This window comes from Octopus sinensis, linkage group LG4 (assembly GCF_006345805.1).
Source record: "Octopus sinensis linkage group LG4, ASM634580v1, whole genome shotgun sequence".
Classification (NCBI taxonomy): Eukaryota; Metazoa; Mollusca; class Cephalopoda; order Octopoda; family Octopodidae; genus Octopus; species Octopus sinensis.
Genome location: NC_043000.1, coordinates 16,898,106 through 16,910,605, shown reverse-complemented (window position 1 = coordinate 16,910,605; position 12,500 = coordinate 16,898,106). Strand labels below are relative to the sequence as shown.

General features: G+C 40.1%; 1 protein-coding gene across 33 annotated transcripts in view; it reads left to right on the top strand.

Moving 5' to 3' along the window:
• The window catches only part of LOC115210251 (titin), a 626,493-nt gene that overhangs the window by 274,748 nt on the left and 339,245 nt on the right, over positions 1-12,500 (top strand). The gene's annotated exons all lie outside the window — the stretch shown is intronic.

Here is a 12,500-nt window from a genome sequence, read left to right as displayed (position 1 = left end):
GGGTGGTCCAAAAGTAGGTTTACAGTTATCATGTAGACACTTTAAATTTCTTATTTTATTATATTTAAATTTCTATCTTACAAACTGAAAAGGGAGCTTGACAAAATTAACTAAATTAGCATAGAATAATGGTTTCCTTTTTTTTTATATAATTAAGATCAAAACTGTTAATATATGAATGCGAAAGTGAAAGTTGAATAACTGTAAACCTATTTTGGGGCCACCCTGTAGTGCTGGTACCGACTCTGTTTGTCATTGGGTAGATGTGTTTGAAAGAGTCAGTGCTACCTCCCATTGTCCATTGTGTATAAGTACCTGAAAGCAATGTTATGCATAACAGGCATGAGGTCTGTCTCAATTTCTGCATGGAATTGTCTTGCCACAAAAATCTGTGACAAGCAAGACTTTGGGAAGAAGTAGTAAATCTTTATATATAAAAGTGAAGTTGTGTGAGTGTCTGTCTCCTACAATTTAGATTCCTAACTACTCCCACATTTTGCGGTGCAGTTTAACCAAAACCGAGTATCTTATAGTCATGATTCATATCAAGCCCTTCTGGGTATTAGCGCGCGTCTACGATGAGTCTATGATTAAAAAAAAATTTACCATAATTTTTTCCCATTTTTAATGCATTTTTTTGCTATTATATAAGGGAAGTAACTCTCTAAAAATGTATTATTAAATCTCAGAATGTAAAAAGCTACAGTAACACCCACTATTATACTTTACATCTCTAAAAATGCTTATATAGTTAATTCCCTTACAAACCCGAGCAACGCCGGGCGATACTGCTAGTCTCAAATAAATCTCAGAATGTTGGCTCAATGTTTAACCCCAAGTTGACCAATACCAGGTAGACTTTCATAATCTAGCTGTGGCTTTCCCATCAACTTAGGTGTTTGTGGGACATTATCTAATGCAGTGCCATTCAAAGTGATGGTCCATGGACCAGCGCTGGTCCGTGAGCCATCAGCTGCTGGTACATGGTAAGTTTCCAGAAAAGAAAGAAACTATAGCATAATTTCAGTAATTTCACCTTATGCACTGCAGTAAACAACTCATCAGCTTATGTAACATTATATTATTTGTTTACAAGATAAATATAAAAAAATAAAATTTTTAAAATTTTCAACTTTTATTATATTCATTATATATATAGTTTCCGATATGAATTAATATGTGCCAGGGACCGGTAATATTACTAAGAAATATTACCGGTCCCTGGCACATTGGAGAAAAAAAAACTGCCAATATGCCACATCAGTTAGAGAAGCAATGATCTAATGTATCCTTTTCTTATTTAACATTTCTGTTCATATTTCTTTTGAATCAAATGTACTGCATTTGTTTCAATAAATTTTGAAAATTAATAACTTTGTCATTATTAAGACATTGTTTTAAAACAAATTAGTGTGAAATTTTGATGAATAATTTTGGTCATGTTAAAACAGAAAATTTACATCAAGTGCAGTCTCAGAGGTGTTGGTATCCAGAGAGTGGAGAGAGTTGATTTGAAGGTTTGATATTTTTTGTCTGGTCATGTGACTACTCGGCAGCTTCCCCATTGGCTACACCTATCCAGCGTATTTTAGTGCGATGCTAAAATATGATGAGGTGGGTGAGAGTACTAGAAAGCACTCATCTCTAGAGAATTGACCTTGTGTCCCTTAGCAAAACAAGGCATGGCGATAAATATACCTTTCTTTAGAATGGAAAGCCAACAGAAAGAAGAGCAGAGCATGGAGTAAGCTTTGCAGCTCACAATGATCTTGTTAATCTTTGTGACCCCCTTCGGTCAGACACTGACCATGGGTTTGCACCTAGAGAGTTACTCTCTGAGGCACAGATCTGGGCAAGGTTGTTTTATGGAAGACCAGCAGTCGCCCATGCATACCGGCCTCCCCTCTCCACGTCACCGATGTTGTCCAAGGGAAAGGCAACAGCCGATACAGCTTGGCACCTGTGACGTCACAACTCATTTCTACAGCTGAGTAAACTGGAGCAATGTGAAATAAAGTGTCTTGCTCAAGAACACAACACGCAACCCGGTCTGGGATTCGAGCTCACAACCTCACGATCGTAAGCTCGACGCTCTAACCACTGAGCCACGCGCCTGTGAATAACAACTGACATCAGTGAAAGATTCATGATTTTCTGCTTAAAGCTTACTGGGTCTAAAAATATGTGACAGTCATCAGTGTGTATACACTCACATAATGTAGATAGGGAAGTTAAAGAGGAATTTTACTCTTAGACTGTAATCAAAGCACTGGCATATGACTGACTGTTATTGTATGGATGTACATCTAACACATAATGACAGGGGTTAATGTTTGCTGGACAGACCACCACTTAATACAATTTAGTATAGTAATTTAATTCTTTTCAACGTGATGTTCACAGCAGAAACAATACCAGTTGAAAAATCAACTCTGAATTTTTTTAAAACCTGGCAAAGGCTGAGTGCTTAGAGGATGAACTGTCATCCAACAGCCCGGAAATTTCAGCATCATTAAAAACATATGGTGCACTGTAATGGCAAGCATCTCTGTAGTTTGTCAGGAGTCCTTGGGCTTCACAGCAAGAAAACACGAAGACTGGTTTGGTTAGAACAACACCCAAGTCAAGCAGCTTATCAACAGAAAAAAAGAGCAGTTTTTCTTGCCTTCCAAAATTACAAGAATAATAAGCACAAAAGGAAAGTTTGCCAGCAGGCAAAAGCTGCAGTCCAGAAACAAACATATGGAGTGAAGAACAATTGGTGGAAGGCCAAAGTATTTGAATTCTAGAAACTGGCTGACATGCATGACATGAGAGGTTATTTCAATGTAACTGAAGAGATCTCCGATCCTAGTACAAGTCCAGCTCCCTTCAAATCTAAAGACGGGACAAAACTAATGAAGAAGCTGCTGCTATCGGCAATCTGTGGAAAAAACCATTTTGAAGACTGGTTTAATTGTGACTTTGCAGCCAACGAAAGATCTCGGTTCTCTGACAATATCAAACACTGACCAATGATGAAGTATCTGTAACACATGGCACTGCAGAAACCGAAGCAGCAATCTGTTTCTTAAAAAGAAATAAAGCACCCACCTGGGTCTGTTGGGATTCTGGCTGACATACATTAACTTGAGAAAGAAGCACTAACAGCAAAGCTTTATGCTCTGTTTCTGCTAATCTGGATGTGAAAAGAGATAACCATTGACTTCAGAGATGCAGCCATCATTACCATCTTCAAGAAAGTAGACAAATCAGATGGTGGTAATTCCTGAAGAATTTCTCTTTTGTCAACTGTTTGAAAAATTCTAGCTTAACCATCTCCACCTGCTATTGGAGACCCATTCAAATCTTAGTCTGATTTTCAACTTTCCAAAGGCTTTATTGATATAAGCTGTGCTTGCCAGCAACAGGAGACCTTTTATATGTAACATTTTTGAAATCACTGAGGTATTTGATTCCATAAATCATAAGGCTCTGTGGAGAGTTTTAGCCAAGCTTAGTTGCGCAGGAAAATTCATTCTAGTCCAGCTGACAGGAAAATCAGTTAGCATAAGTGGAGATAGTTAGTATGTGTTTTATGTATGTGTGCATATGTGTAAAGTAATATCTGATGTGACATCTGGGCAGAGATTGATATGGAAGTGAAAATAAAATGTTTTCTTATTAGAAAATGCCATCTAGATTCTCTCTCTCTCACTCTCCCATTCACCCACACCAACCTCTGCACACTTACTGCCAATTTGCTACTAATTTCCTGTTGGTTAACCATTCCAGTTACCATCAGCACCAACGCCATCATCATTACCGGTCTTCATGTCATCATTGTCAAACAAGTGAGAGAGCCTCTATGTAGTCATTAGATCTGCTAGAAATAGTAGCTAAGTCTCCCTCATATAACAGGTTGCCATTCTTAAAAAAAAGCAAAAGGTCTTGTTAGATGATGTAGTTCTACATATGATACATGCATTGTACAGGACTGTATCACATGTGCACACACACACACACCATGTACAGGACTGCAACACAGGCAAACATACACACAGCAGCATATTTTGAACATGACTTCAATACATGTACACTGACACATGTGTAGTCAGTTCCCACCATCATAGCATAGGTCTGCTCAGTTGAGTTTGACCTAGTCCATCAGCTGCAACAATCATCATCATCATCATCATCTTTGCAGTAGCCTTTACTCTGAATATCCCAATCCTGCTTATTGTCATCATAATTATTGGTCATTATTACCAATGTTGTCACCGTTTTTGCAATCCCCAACATTATAGGTACATGCGTGGCTGTGTGGTAAGAAGCTTGCTTCCCAGCCAAAAGGTTCCAGGCTCTGTTCCACTGCATGGAACCTTGGGAAAGTGTCTTCTACTCTAGCCTCAGGTCGACCAAACCTTTATGAGTGGATTTGGTAGATGGAAACTGAAAAAAGCCCATCATATGTGTATGTATGTATGTATGTATACACACACACACACACTTCTGTGTGTGTTAGTGTATTTACTTCCCCATAACTTGGCAGTTCAGCAAAAGATATTGATAGAATAAGTACCAAGCTTAAAAACAAACAAAAAAATGTACTGCGGTTAATTCTTTCAATTAGAAAGTCTTCAAGGTAGTGCCCCAGCATGGCCACAGTCTGATGACTGAAGCAAGTAAAAGATAAAAGATTATTTTCATCATTATGACCACCACTTGTATTTGTCCATGGGTCTTCCTCTTTTACTGTCCCTCCATCCTGTCAGCTGGTGACAACCTACTTCCATAGAGCCTGTATGTGGTTGCTAATCAACTGGCTAGAAACAACCACCAAATCACCCTCAAATGTCACCCCTTTTTGTCTTGAAAAAAAAAAAAAAAAAAACACACAGAGGGTTGCATATTGGAAAAGTGTCACTCTGGAAGAGACAGTCATGGCTGGAGTGCCTTTAATCAGGCAAGTTAACATCAACATCATCAACAACACACCATTGGTCCTTTCTCCTCCCCCATTCTCATTAAAAACAGGAATTCTTGTAGTAAACTATTCATTGCATCGGTATTTCTAGGCCATTTGGAGGGGAAGGGGATTAGGGCAGATCGTTGTTGTTGTTGTTGCCCTCATTTCAAATAGATCCTGTCTTTGTTGTTTGTCAATGTTCTGCTCTTCCTTCCTCTAATATCATTGTCTGTCTGTCTGTCTGTCTGTCTCTCTGCCTGTCCTTTCTATTCTTAACTCTCGGAAAGGAATTGAAGCCCCGTCCCTCACCAGATCCAGATTAGCACTTTTGTTTCAGCATATCTACCTGTCTACCTCTCCTTTCTCCCTTCTTCTCCTTTCTCCCTTCCTCTCTCATATATATCTCTGTGTGTGTGTGTGTGTGGTGTGTGTGAGTGTGTATTTACATTCACACACATGCGCAAGCAGTGTGTTATGTCTAATTATCGAGCTCTGTACAAAATGTATGCACATTCATATACACATGCAAAATTATATATATATATATATATATATATATTATATATATATATATACAACTTATAAGTAAGGGCTAAAGAAAATTATTTCAAAGCCAATATGCTGATAACAGACTATTAAATCGTCAATTTCCACATATAATCTACTCGCTACAGCAAAAATCGAAGAACTTTCTTCATGGAATTTTTTTCTGTAGAGAAAAAAAACTTCATCCTATATTAGTAGTATATATATATATATATATATATATATATTTATATTTATATTTATATTTTATATAGTTTCAGCTCACGAGCTGTGGCCATGCTGGGGCACCGCCATTCAATATGTATATTTTATACACACACACACACATTGTGTGTGTGTGTTCGAACATGTGCATACGAAGTGTATTATATCTCATTAACTGTCTATCCAGCTCTGTGCAAAATGCATGCACACACGCATGCATGCATACGCGCACCATATTGCTATCTCTGGCACTATCACACTGCTCCAACCATGTTTATACCCTAATGGATGTGTGTCCCACCGTCATCAACACCCTCCTACTATCCCCCCACTGCTCACTCACCCTTCCACTCCCACTCTGATCCTTTGCTATCCCACTCTTCCTACACCTCTATTCCCCCCCCACCATTCCTCCTTCCATTATTATAATCCATTCATATACAACTCCTACTGCCACTCCCCAACTTTCTTTCGCTGATGGCTGAATATTCTGACTCAGCTCTCTGTACCTTGTGTGTGTGTTGCAATCTTATGCTCTGTGCATGTGATGCAGTCTTGTGTGTGTGTGTGTGTGTGTGTGTGCATGTGGGTACTGAGCCGTGCTGTGCGATACAGGCATCTGAAAGGTCTCTGCTGTACAGCTCCTCTAGCAGGCATTCCAGCAGTTGCATGTTACTTTCAGCAGTTGCACCACCACCACCACCATTTTCACCAGTGCCACCACCACCACCACCATTTTCACCAGTGCCACCTCCACCACCACCATTTTCACCGGTGCCACCTCCACCACCACCACCACCACCATTTTCACCATCGCCACCCCCACCATCACAAACATCACCAACTGTTTTACCCGTGTGTAGACCCCATATTCTCCTCATATTCTTTCTCCTCTCTCTCTCTTCGGCACATGCCAACCATCCTCCTCCCCTCTTTGTTTGCTATTCCAGATTTAATCTATTATCCTACCGCTCTAGTCCCCTCTCTGCCTTTTCCCCTAATTAGGAGTTCGTTAGGGCCAATGCATATAAGGTAGGCAATGGGAGTTAGAGTAGAGTGCCGCTGCTGATTGCTGGGGATTGGGGAGGCTAGATGTTATAGAAAGGTAGATTACCTAGGGTTGTTAGCAACAAGGTGGTGTTACGATTGTTGTTGTTGTTGTTGGAAGTAGTTTGTTAGCAACAAGGTGGTGTTGCATTTGTTGCTAATATTACAAATGTCACTAAGCTGGCAGAAGCGTTAGCATGCCAGGCAAAATGCTTAGAGGCATTTCGTCTGCTGCTACGTTCTGAGTTCAAATTCCGCCGAGGTTGACTTTGCCTTTCATCCTTTCAGGATCGATTAAATAAGTACCAGTTACACACTGGGGGTCGATATAATCAACTTAATCCGTTTGTTCTCTCTGTGTTTAGCCCCTTGTGGGTAGTAAAGAAATAGGCATTTCATCCATCTTCACGTTCTTGGTTCAAATTTTGTCACGGTCAACTTTGCCTTTCATCCTTTCAGGATGAATAAAATAAGTACCAGTTGAACACTGGGGTCAAGGTAACCAACTTAACACCCCCACAACTGCTACCACCACTTCCACAAAATTGCTGGCCTTGTGCCAAAATTTGAAACCAATGTTACTATTGCCACTGATAGTGTTGCTGATGATGATGATGAAGTGAAGTGTTATCAATAGCAAGTTAGCAACAAGGTGGTGCTGCAGTTGTTGCTAATACTATAAGTGTAATTGTTGCTGTTGCTAACGGTGACGATGTCGTAGCAACCAAATGATGCAGCAGTTTGCTGCAAATGTTGCTGTTGCTATTGCTGATAGTCGATGACAAGGTGTTGCTACAGTTGTTGCTATACAAAAACTTTGATTAGCAATCAAAGTTGTTCGTCTGCTCGGTATTTCATTTTGTATACATCTCTACTAATGTGACCTTCACTACTACAACCACTGCTACGACCTCTACAAAAGCCCTTCGTGTGACCTCTACAAATAATACTACCATTACTATGACCTTTCATGACTATGACCACCACTACTATTATGACCTCCACAGTCATTCATACCATCTACTGTCACCACCACCACCATTTAGTCCTGTTGTCAGAGGGAGATCTAGTAATCTTTTGCCTATACATGTGTGGATGTCTGTATGTGTTTCAGTGTGGATATAGGTAGGAGTGAGTGCTTGTATACACTATTGGACAGGTGTGTATACACACACACACGCTCACACTAGATTTGTTACACATTAAACTGTAGATAGTATTAATTTGCTATAAAAGACATTCTTGATCAAATGCCAGTCTCTCTTAGCCTGACAGGAAACTATTTTCTGTGAACAGTGTGTGTGTGTCTAATCTGTATCTGAAATATTATTGTTGCTATCATTACACTCAATCTCATCATGTTTGTTCAGTGGCTTAATTGAAAACTTTCTGATGGAGAATGTGTATGGTGTAGTGGGGGGGGGGGGCAGTCCTGGTTACACCAAGTACAGTATTCAGGTACACCTGGCTGCTGGTTGCACTGTGTTTGTAACTGAACACAGGATTTGGTGTGAGCCAGGACAATGTATGTATAATCTCTTTGTGGCAGTAACTTTTTCTTCATTGCGGCAGGCAAACCACTGGCAGAAACTTTTGTGCTTTTGTCAGTGCTAAATAGACCATGGTATAGATCTTGGTTAGGGGATTGTTTTTTTTTTTCCTTTCATTATTAGTATTAGTATTACTGAAAAGCTTATACCTCCCTAAATTAAGATTATTTTGGGATCACATACTGAAAAATAACTCCTAGCAAAGATCAATTAGCTAGGGGTGTCAGGTATGTATTAACATACCCTGGAGCTAATTACAACTAAAGAGGGGTTAAGGTATTGGTGCCAGGAATTTGGCTCAAATAAATCCAAAGACCTAGTCTTTAGTGGTATGATGGAGCTGATGATAATATTACCAGATAGTTGACAGTATTTTCTCTATCCTCCCCCCTCTCTCTTTACACACACACACACACACAGATATATATATACACACACACATGCACTATATAGGACAGGTGTGGTTGTGTGGTTAAGAAGTTTGCATCCCAGCTACATGGTTTCATGTTCAGTCCCTTGGGTAAGTGTCTTATACTATAACCTTGGGTCGACCAAAACCTTATGAATGGATTTGGCAGATGGAAACTGAAAGAAACCTGTCATGTGAATATGTATATTTGTGTCTTCTTGTCTTGACATTGCATGATAGTTGTAAATAAGTGTCACTGTCATACAAGCAGTGTCACTCATTTCCAATATTCCACAAAAACATGTCTGGTCATTGGGAAATCATCATCGTTTAACGTCCGCTTTCCATGCTGGCATGGGTTGGACAGTTCGACCGGGGATCTGGGAAGCCAGAAGGCTGCACCAGGCCCAGTCTGATCTGGCAATGTTTCTACAGCTGGATGCCCTTCCTAACGCCAACCACTCCGTGAGTGTAGTGGGTGCTTTTTACGTGCCACCTGCACAGGGGCCAGGCGAGGCTGGCATCGGCCACGGTCGTATTGGTGCATTTTACGTGCCACCTGCACGGAAGCCAGTCGAGGCGGCACTGGCTTCGGCAATATGTTTGGCAAACCAGTAACGGTTTGTAATAGGAACTGCCAAGTTATGGGGAAGTAAATACAACTCTAGAAAATCTGCCTTGATAAACTTTTTCAACCCAGGACAAGTAGACATTTAAATTATGAGGATTGTGATGATGATGATGATTGTATACAATGACCTACCATGATCAGCTGTTAACTATCACAACTCTAAATGTTTTAAGAGTATTGGTTTGCTTGTATTTTGATGAAGAGAGATGGAAGCTTGAGATTTAACAGCAAATGGAATTCTAATTCAGAATAGAGTCATTACACTTCATGTGATGGTTATGTGTGTGTGGAAGCACTCCGTCGGTTACGACGACGAGGGTTCCGGTTGATCCGAATCAACGGAACAGCCTGCTCGTGAAATTAACGTGTAAGTGGCTGAGCACTCCACAGACACGTGTACCCTTAACGTAGTTCTCGGGGATATTCAGCGTGACACAGAGAGTGACAAGGCCAGCCCTTTGAAATACAGGTACAACAGAAACAGGAAGTAAGAGTGAGAGAAAGTTGTGGTGAAAGAGTACAGCAGGGATCACCACCAGCCCCTGCCGGAGCCTCGTGGAGCTTTAGGTGTTTTCGCTCAATAAACACTCACAATGCCCGGTCTGGGAATCGAAACCGCAATCCTACGACCGCGAGTCCACTGCCCTAACCACTGGGCCATTGCGCCTCCACGTTACGTATACTTCTAATGTATCTCTCTAAACACATTTGCCATACAAATCTGCTTCTTCCTGTGAATTAATTACTTAATTAGAAGCAATAAAATATCATTTTTTTATCATTCTTTTTTTCCTTTTTTTTTTACTGTTTTTTTTATATCTTTTAGTCAAGTGGGTAGGGCATTACTCATAACCCTTTAGAAGGCCTCTCAGACTTACAGGATGGCAAAAGGTATCCCCAAATGATAGCTATGGCTAGCAAAGTGAACACCACTAAAGGCACCCAAGGAGCAGGTGGTGATATTAGACAGGGGTGATGGATTTAGTCTATCATCCAGGTATGTCATGGAAGGATTGAACCATTTAGCATTTAGATTAATTATTCAGTAAAAATTTAATGGTTATTTAATCACATGGTTTTGAATTAATCGGACATTATCTTGTAACTTTGGGAATTCAATGGTGTGATTGTTTATTTTTAGATGACATCATAAGATCGGTGTGAGAGGCTGGATGTGGCCAGTTTGAACATAAAACAGGTAGAATATTTGGGCCAGATGTGGCCAGTTTGAACATAAAACAGGTAGAATATTTGGGCCAGATGTGGCCAGTTTGAACAAAATTAGAATATTGCCAGAGTCAGTGAACATAAACAGGTAGAATATTTGCCATCAGTTTAAATGCTCAAAACACAGAGTCAGAACAAATATTGCAAAGTACCTCCTCTGAAGCATAAATATACACCTATTTCTTTACTACCCACAAGGGGCTAAACACAGAGAGGACAAAGGACAGACAAACGGATTAAGTCTATTATATCGACCCCAGTGCGTAACTGGTACTTATTTAATCGACCCCGAAAGGATGAAAGGCAAAGTCGACCTCGGCGGAATTTGAACTCAGAACGTAGCGGCAGACGGAATACTGCTAAGCATTTCGCCAGGCATGCTAACGCTTCTGCCAGCTCGCCGCCTGAAGCATAAATATACACCATTTAATTTCTCGAAAAATCTTTCCCCTCCCCCATCCCCCATCAGCATGGAATGTGAAATTTCTGTAGCCAAACATTTGGCTTATTGTGTTCCAAACAGCTGCTGATGGATAAAAAAATTTTTTGTTATCAATAAGAAATGATGAGGGATGCTCTGAGTCTACCAGGTTTACATCTGCTGGATTCAAGCTAATGAACAAGCCTCTACACAGCTGTTTGTCCTGCTAGAAATAACAACATGATGACATCCTACTATCTTGGAAAAAGAAAAAAGGAAAAAAAAAACAAGAAGGGTACATTGGTTAATGTTATATTGTATAAATAAAGGCTGAGATGGTCACAGAGTAAATGCTTTTGATCATAAGACTTTTAGGTCAAGATTGAACAATATCACCAGCGTCTACTGTTGAACAAGTTCTGTTGTTAATGTATGGTGTCAAGGGAAAGTTTGGATCCTTTCCAGACATATGCAATGTCAACATGGCCATATTTGTTACCAAACATACCATGAAAACATGTAACTATGTGGGAGTTCACAGAAGGTGAAGTAGAGGCTGCAATTCTGATATTGCAGGACTAAGATATCAAAAGATGATTAACTGAGAGTCAAGGAGTTGTTGTCCAGTACCAGAATTTGAGTGAAAGGGTGAGTGAGAAGTTGTGATGTTAATTCTGTCTTCTCCAAGTATATTGGCAAAAGTTCTGGCCAATGAAATTTAAACTGAGTAGTTAATCACTGTGTTGCCATGAGCTGAGCATGACAAAAAACCTTCAAGATTTTAACAGTTGGGTATGCATCACAGAAAAAAAAATCCCTTCCCCTGTACAATTGTGTATCAGAGAATTCAACTGTGCCAAAGAGCTGAACATGTCTAACGGAAAACCTCTGCCACTATGTGTTATATAGCTGGGCATGCCAACCTCTAAGAAAAAAAAAAGGGAGAGAAAAAAGAAATTAAACATAGAATAAAGACAGCCTGGCTCAGTGGCTAGAATGTCAGACTCACAATCATGAGGTAGTGAGTTCAATTCCTGGACCAGGCTTGTGTTGTTTTCTTCAACAGGGCACTTTATTTCATGTTGCTCCAGTTCACTCAGCTGTAGAAATGGGTTGCAACGTCACTGGTGCCAAGCTGTAAGGGCCTTTACTAGTCCCTTGGATAACATCAGTGGCATGGAGATGGGGACTGGTATGGATGGGCGATTACTAGTCTTCCACAAACAAGCTTGCTCGGACTTGCGTCTCAGAGGAGAACTTTCTAGGTGCAATCCCATAGTGATTTGTGACCAAAGTGTGCCATTACCCTTTATAGGTTTAATGTAGTTGCTGAACCTGCTAGAAACAGTAGTCAAATCTCCTTCAAATCGTATTGCTGTCTTAAAGGCAGAACACATTAGACAATGTAAACCAGCATGTACAAAGTCAGCAAAAATGATGAAATGATCATGGCTTAAACAAACTAACAAACAAAAAAGCCCTTTAACTACACTTGAGCAATAATAAAAAGGAAGCCT